This window comes from Pinus tabuliformis, chromosome 9, assembly GCF_031772625.1.
Source record: "Pinus tabuliformis cultivar Carrire ecotype Pingquan chromosome 9, CPIR1, whole genome shotgun sequence".
Taxonomy (NCBI): domain Eukaryota; kingdom Viridiplantae; phylum Streptophyta; class Pinopsida; order Pinales; family Pinaceae; genus Pinus; species Pinus tabuliformis.
This window is the reverse complement of record NC_142307.1, coordinates 34,918,471-34,926,252: the sequence shown is the minus strand read 5'-3', so window position 1 is coordinate 34,926,252 and position 7,782 is coordinate 34,918,471. Positions and strand designations below refer to the sequence as shown.

Below are 7,782 nucleotides of genomic sequence, written 5' to 3'. Positions count from 1 at the left end.
CATCATAGCAGGGTTGGGTGTGTAAAGTCCCCGTAAAACTATTTTTGTGAAAATTTTCCATAAACTATTACTTAACATGTCCATAAATGATCTAAAAATACAAATAAAAGATAATTAAACTGTAACCCGAAAACATATTCTTATATTAACAAATGATAACTCAAAACAAATAATTACATCATCAGGATTAGATGTTAGATAAAAAATAATTGAAATGTAACCCAAAAAGCATATTCAATATATGTAACTCAAAACCAGTTCTCCTAACCAATTAGGGCACCAAACAAACCGCAAGCAAAATAATTTTTCCTATTTCAAAAGTACATTGGATAAAAAAATAAAATAAAAGATATCAATGTAAGCTGGCAAGGTATTCCACCATTTTGCATAACTCATCAATAGGAATGGTCATGGCAGTTGCAATTTCACTCATCCTTTGGCTGTTGAGATCCAGAAAAGACTCAATCAAATCGCCATCCAGCAACTGTTTCACATTTCTTGTGTCACCAGTGTTGAATGACCTCCACTGCTCATGGTTTAAGCCTCCTACTCCTCTTATTACGTTCACAAGATGCATTTGCAGCTTTTGAAGAATTTCATATTGCTCCTCTGGAAGTGATGCAATAAGACCAATCATACCATTAGTTGTTCCAAATATTACTGTAGGAATGGTATTCCCATACAAGGGCAAGGGCTGAGCTAAAGATGCACGCCTGAACTGGTTAACAAGAGCTCCAAGATGGTATTCACCTTCAAGTTTCAATTTTCTTTCCTCTTCCGAATCAATTGCAGCATCGTTCTTTTTCTTCACCACAAAAATGTCGAAATCTTTCTGATCTGTACCAACGTACGTATCATCATCCAGAAATTCTACAACAGTCATGTAGTTTGCACTATAATCGTGAGCCTTCTCTTCTAATATGCCTCCCCTCTCATCAATATTCTTGTATACCAACAAATACATAGATTGTACACAATCACCAACTAAGATAAAATCCCCACGAGTTTTTACACAGAGTGCAAGCACATGCCCGGGATGTCCACATTCAAACTCCAGCTCCCTGGAAACATCATCACGGATCATCCATTTGTACAAGTCAATCTTTTCGTTGATTCCTGCAACTAATTTTCCATTAAAAGCATTGAGATTGTATACAGCTCCCTTTGTCTCCTTCTCTGTAACCAGACGCAGTTGTCTGTTTCCAACCGAAAAGACCAAAATTCGGCCCTTCTTAATAAATATAGTTTCCTGATCAGGATACCGATAAGCTGTCCCAACACAACAATAGACAGTGTTATGATCATCTGTAAATGAGCAACTGAGGATTGAACAACCTTCTTCATACATATCCAGTGGATATGATGAAATATTTTCAAATGTCTTTTCATCTAAGAGACGAATGAAGTGTTTTTGCATTTCATCATAACCATACTTCATGCTGCAGATGCCAAATGTTCCAGACTTGTCTTGATAGCAAATACGATATGGGTGTTCCTCGAGATGAACTGATGAGATGTAAATATTCTGAATATTATCGATTGAACCAAAAGAAAGCATGTCTTCCTTTACAACCACAATGCTGTTAGGGAAAGATTTTGAATGGAAAGAACACATATGATTAACTTCTCCCACACTCACATTACTATACGCCAACCTCAGGTTACTACTGCAAATAACTGTGGCCCTGTCACCTAACGCTAACACATGCGTTGCATTCTCATGACGAAAAGTCCTCAGATTTATTCCTTTGGTACCCAAGGAAATCTTTTTCTTTTCTCCGTCAGAAAGCTCCCCACTGCTCACATTCAATGTTAGGTTATATAAGTGCCCATCCCCAAGCCCACACAGCAAGTATGAAATCCCTTCAAATTTACAAAATAAAACGGACCGGGTAACAACATTCTCGGCAAATTGGAGACTTTGAATGAGTTTCAGATCAGGAAGAGAATAAATTCTGATACTTTGGTCTTTCCATAGTCCAACAGCTGCCAATTCACTCCGTTTACTATCCTGACCAATAGGAGTTATGTCCATGCAAGATACATCATACTCAATCTTTTTATGTCCCTTCAGTGTTAGGGATCCCTCTCCAATTTCCAAGTAGACAATATTACACCCTCGAGTGGCCAACAAAACCTGGGTAGCACTACCTGTGGCTACTGTTATAGACAATCCTGTGGCGGTGGGGGCTCTCCATTCAGACAATAGCTGTCCAGAAGACGCACTCATTAATCTCACAGAACTTGCTGTTACCTGAACAAGCTGGTCATGAATAGCATCTTGACAGAATAAGGAAGGAGCATGAAGGACAAATCCTTGTATTTCATGTGTTTCTTCTAGCTCATCATTTGAGTTAATGGCAAGTACACGAGTCTCACCAAGAAAGCTCAGCACCAAATAAGTGTCGAAATCGTCACGAGTCGAAGAAGCTCGTAATGGCCACATTCCCTTTACATCTGCAAACTCTGCAGCTGCATGCTCGTTGATTCGTATGCCACTCCTGAGAATGCGAAGGCAGCCATGGTTGAATCCTCCAGAACAAGTCACGACGTGTTCTTGTCCACCATGATCAACAACACAAAAGTCCACGATTGGACCAAGGTTAACATATGTTTCCACAACTGAAAATCCCACTGATCCATATATAGAATCCGGGGGAAGATGCAGTTTGACAAGTTGTGAATCTCCTTCATCAGACCCAATGTACACAAATCCATTCTCTAAATAACAGATTGTTGAAGCAACAGATGTGTCACCTAGCAGATCTATATTGAGACCACTAACCGTTCCCTTTTCATGAATGAGAGAAAGCAAGTGAAGGTGACCCATGTGGTCACCGAGCAGATATTGAGAATCATGGATTTTGGCATAAGCCTGAATGATAGTCATTGAGTTGGGTGTGGGAACAGCTTTGAATACTACAGAGGGAGAGGGACTGAAATAAGCAATGGTCTTCTCACCAATAATAATAACACCTCCAAAAGGCATGGGAACAGGTATTAACATACGGGCACCAAGGTCTAAATTGGGCACAGACCAGGGCATCTCCTTAAAATCCCTGCCTTTTACATCTACCTCGTATGTTCTTACTTGCAGTTCATCTCCATACTGTTGAAGTTGTTGGTATAGCACAGCAATTGTGGGCTTTGAACAACCATACAAGAACTTTATATCCACAACTTCAACAGTTCTGTCCAGCATGATATCGAAAGCGTGTGTAACTCCTGCAACACCATCATATGCTAAAATTGTAAATACGCCATGATAGAGGTGGAGTCCAATGACTCGACAATCCGGATCAACCATACCAATCTCATATCCATTCTTGACAGGGATCGCGACAAAATCCCAGACATTTGCGACAAAATCCCAGACATCTGCGACAGCCCTGGTAATAAGCTCACGGACCCCGTTATTATTCCACTGAACAACACTCAACTTGTATTCTTCTGTGGAAATAACAAGAGAATCCTGCTGCTCCCCAGCAGGTCGGAACAGTTCAAGCACTGCGATTCGGCCATAGATTGGTACTTGTAGAACTTTTTGTAAACCCTGAGAGGAGAGAGAATGGATCTCAATCCAGGTGCTTTTTGCAATGATGAGATTAATGTCGCGAGGACCAGTAAAGTTGCCCACGCAACAATGAGTCACAGCAGTGGGCTTATGGACACTTACAACGTAGTTCCACATATTCATCTTCTACCCCTTGAAAAGAGCTAGCCTCGGGTTAACGGCAACAAGTGCTTCTGCTCTCCTAATTCGGCAGCAACAAACGACTGAACCTCAAGAAAATTTTCCGAAAGAAAATTCTCCTTCCCCGCGCAACAAACCAGTGAACCTCAAGAAAGGAAGTTTTCTTCCACGACAATAAACCAGTGAACTCCAAGAACCACAAACCCTTTATATATATATATATATATATACAATCTTCTCATAAGGAAATGCCCACATTTGAGTAGTCCCACCGACATTCAATTAATTGGGTGTTATGGCCTATAATAGTAAGGATATGTATTTCTTGGAGTCTAGTATCCCCGCCTAAATTATCTGGGAAGGTTGATAGTTTTTATTTAAATTATTTAAAAAAAATCAAATTTTAAAAATTATTTTAAATAAATAGATAATTTTATTTTTTAAAAATATTAATTAAATATATATATCTATATATATATATATATATATATATTTCATTAATTTTTTAAAAATATATTTTTTATTTTAAATATAAAAATTGACTTGAAATTTTTAAATTTTCTAAAATAAAATTATAGGTAGCTTCAGGTGGTCCACTTTAACTATTTTTGCCCTAAATGAATTTAAATATAAAAGTTGGTTAATCAGTGGACAAATTCAACTACATTTTACGTAAGATTCTCTTTCAAATAGGTCTTACGGTTATAGTTTCTCATTTTTTATGATTACTTTTGACTTTGGAGCTTTTCCTTTGGGTTTTGGTTCATTAAGGATTGACTTTGTCTACTTAGTAAGTCACTACATAGGATAATTTTAAATCTAGATGTGTATTAGAATGTGGATTGAGTGATAATATCCTTTTTATAAATGAGTAATACATTTTTAAGTTGAATTTTGCTAATTAAAATTGTCTCTATTAAAAAAAAAAGAAACATTCATTTTAAAATCTGATTTTATTCACTTGTTAAGTCACTCCATAAGGTAATCAATACAATCATATAAATTAAATGGTCAGTAAATGCTGAGAGATATCAAATCATAAAATAATTAATATATACATTTCAAAAAATATGTAACAATATTATTAACCATGGAGATTCACCTCCACTTTATGAGAGAAATTCGTAACTTGTAAATAGTCTTTGCTACAATACCATGCGCTAATACTATGGGTTGTCAATACCACATGCCCAATATATATATATGACTAAATTTGAGAGAAATCTTATCTTTTTATTAGTGATTATTACTAAAAATATTCTAACATATTTCATGGATATTAATTTATACCATCCACCTAATAACTACTTGATAATTAAATTAAATTTGTTAAAAATTGATATGTTTGTTAATCAAAACATTTTCTCCATTAAAAAAAGGCTTTCGTCTTAAAAGTGGAGTAAGTTCATTAATCAAAACATTTCCTCTATTAAAAAAACATTTCACCTTAAAGGTTGACTTTGTCCACTTATTAAATCACTCCAAAAGATAATTATAGATTTAGGTACATATTAGAATGTGAATTGAGGGATAATCTCCTATCCCATAAACATATTTCCAAGTTGAAGTATGTTAACTAAAACTTTGCTCTCATTAAAAAGAATAGTTCACCTTAAAGGTTGAGTTTGTCCACTTATTAAGTCATTCCATAAGATAATTATAAATTTAGGTGCATATTAGAATATGAATTGAGTTATAGTCTCCTCTCCCATTAACCAGTAATATATTTCTAAGTTGAATTTTGTTACTTAAAACTTCACCTCTACTAAAAAAACATGTATCTTAAAGGTTGATTTTGTCCACCTTTTAAGTCACTCCATAAGATAATTATAAATTTGGGTGCATATTAGAATGTGGATTAAGTGATAATCTCCTCTCTCATCCATGAGTAATATATTTATTAAATTGAAGCTTGTTAATTACTTTTTTTCCTCAACTAAAAAAAATATTCACCTTAAAATTGATTTTGTCCACTTATTAAGTCACTCCATAAGATAACTACAAATTTTGGTGCATATTATAATATGAGTTGGGCAATAATCTCCTCTCCCATAATTGAGTAACTGATGCAGCGAAACCTTTTTCTCTCCTTGTGGCACCTTAGCACTTACTAGGTGATCCACAATCCTATACAAATTCCACAGGACATGACCCTTTGGGCAACTTTGCCTACGTTAATTGTAGATTTGTTTCCAATGACATGAACGCAAGGCGATCCAATCTAATAGTCCACCGTCATTGCAGGACCCCTCTGGCTTGACAAGAATTAACAAAGGGGTTTGCTTTAAAGTGCGTTCACATTGGACAGCAAGGATGCAACACAATCCAAATGGCTCGTCCATCCACGGGCCTAGTTCACCACGGGGGCACTCTATCCTATCACATTTTAATTGAGGGTGGTGTGTCCACAACCAAACTATGCCCTTGCCTAAAACCGCCTACATATTTCATCTTCACTACATGAAACCACCTTTGAGATCCATTCTGAAACTTTCACGGGAGAGGTATTTTAGCATGCGCCCAAAGAAGTTGGGTTTCATTCATAAGGAACTTCCTAATCATTTTCGACACCACCCCCTCTCAATCTCTCAACAGTTCTTCTCGACATTGTTCATTTACATATAATTCAATTAACACAAATTTCAATATTTTTCGTTGTTTATAGGAATTAATGTAACACAGGATAAGACATGTGATATGTTATGCTCTTGACCTACGAGAAGATACCATAATACCAAATATGCGAAGAAATATACCCAGAACACATAACAATAAGAAATAACAGCATGCATTTTATTATTCAAAAATGAAAGCAATGTTCACTTGCCTCTTCAAGGGGGCAACCTCCAATAGAGCTGGGCTTAATTACAAAATAAGACACGACACTCCTCGAGGGGAGTTTTTATCCTTTATATAGGATTCATACATGCAATACCATGGGTCAGTACCATGGCTCTTATTAATACCATCTATCTAATACCATGGCCCATTTGCAACTAATTGTGGTCCCTTCTTAAATGCGGGTCAACCACTTACAATTATTAATATGGGCTTTATTAACTCTTTACTTAATTATAACTATGACTCGACCCTATTACATAAATAAGGGGGTTAGGGTTGGACCCTAACATGCCCTCCCCCATAAAAATAGCCTTGTCCTCAAGGCTGAAGCTGTGGAAACTGCTGAAGGGCAGTGGTTGGTTCCTAGGTCGCACCTTCTAGAGAGGTTTCTTTCCACTTGACGAGGACTTCCTTGATCATGCAACCGCACAGGTGCCATTCTCGCGTGTTAAGAACCTGTTCAGGTTGGAGCCAGATTGAACCTTCTTCATCCAATTCCGGTAGACTGGTTTGAATTCGGCAATGGTTCCCAACCACTTTCTTGAGGCATGAGACATGGAAGATTGGATGGATTTTTGTAATGGGTGGCAAAGCTAGCTTATAGGCTACTTCTCCGATGCGATGAAGTACTTGATATGGTCCGTAGAATTTTGGATATAATTTCTAACAACCCTTGTCTTTGAGGGTTGTTTGCTTATATGGTTGCATCCTCAAGAATACCTTATCCCCTTCTTGAAATTTGCGTTCTGAACGATGTTGATCTGCCTGTTGCTTCATGCGGTTTTTTAGCTTGATGGAGATTCTCTCTGAGGTGGGCCAACATGGTTGTGCGATTCTGTAGGATTTGATCCACTGCTTGTACCTTCGAGCATCCCTGGATATAAGAAGTAGGTGAAGGAGGGAGTTGACCATATACTGCTTCATATGGAGTCATCTTGGTGATGGCATGATAGTTAGTGTTATACCACCATTCAGCTAGAGGTAACCACTATACCCATAGATGTTGCTCTTCTGAAGTGAAACACCTAAGGTAGGTCTCTAGACATTTGTTGACTGCTTCAGTTTGACCATCAGTTTGGGGATGATAGGAAGTACTGAGTTGTAGTTGGGTACCTTGTAGCCTGAAGAGTTCCTGCCAAAAGTTACTGGTGAAGATCGGGTCACGATCAGACACAATGGAAGTGGGCATGCCATGCAATTTAAAGATCTGGTCCATGAAAGATTGAGCCACCAAAGATAGTGTAAAA

General features: G+C 37.2%; 1 pseudogene; it reads right to left on the bottom strand.

Moving 5' to 3' along the window:
* Positions 1-352: 352 nt before the first annotated feature.
* Positions 353-3,697, bottom strand: LOC149147008 (DNA damage-binding protein 1a pseudogene; annotated as a pseudogene).
* Positions 3,698-7,782: the final 4,085 nt, after the last annotated feature.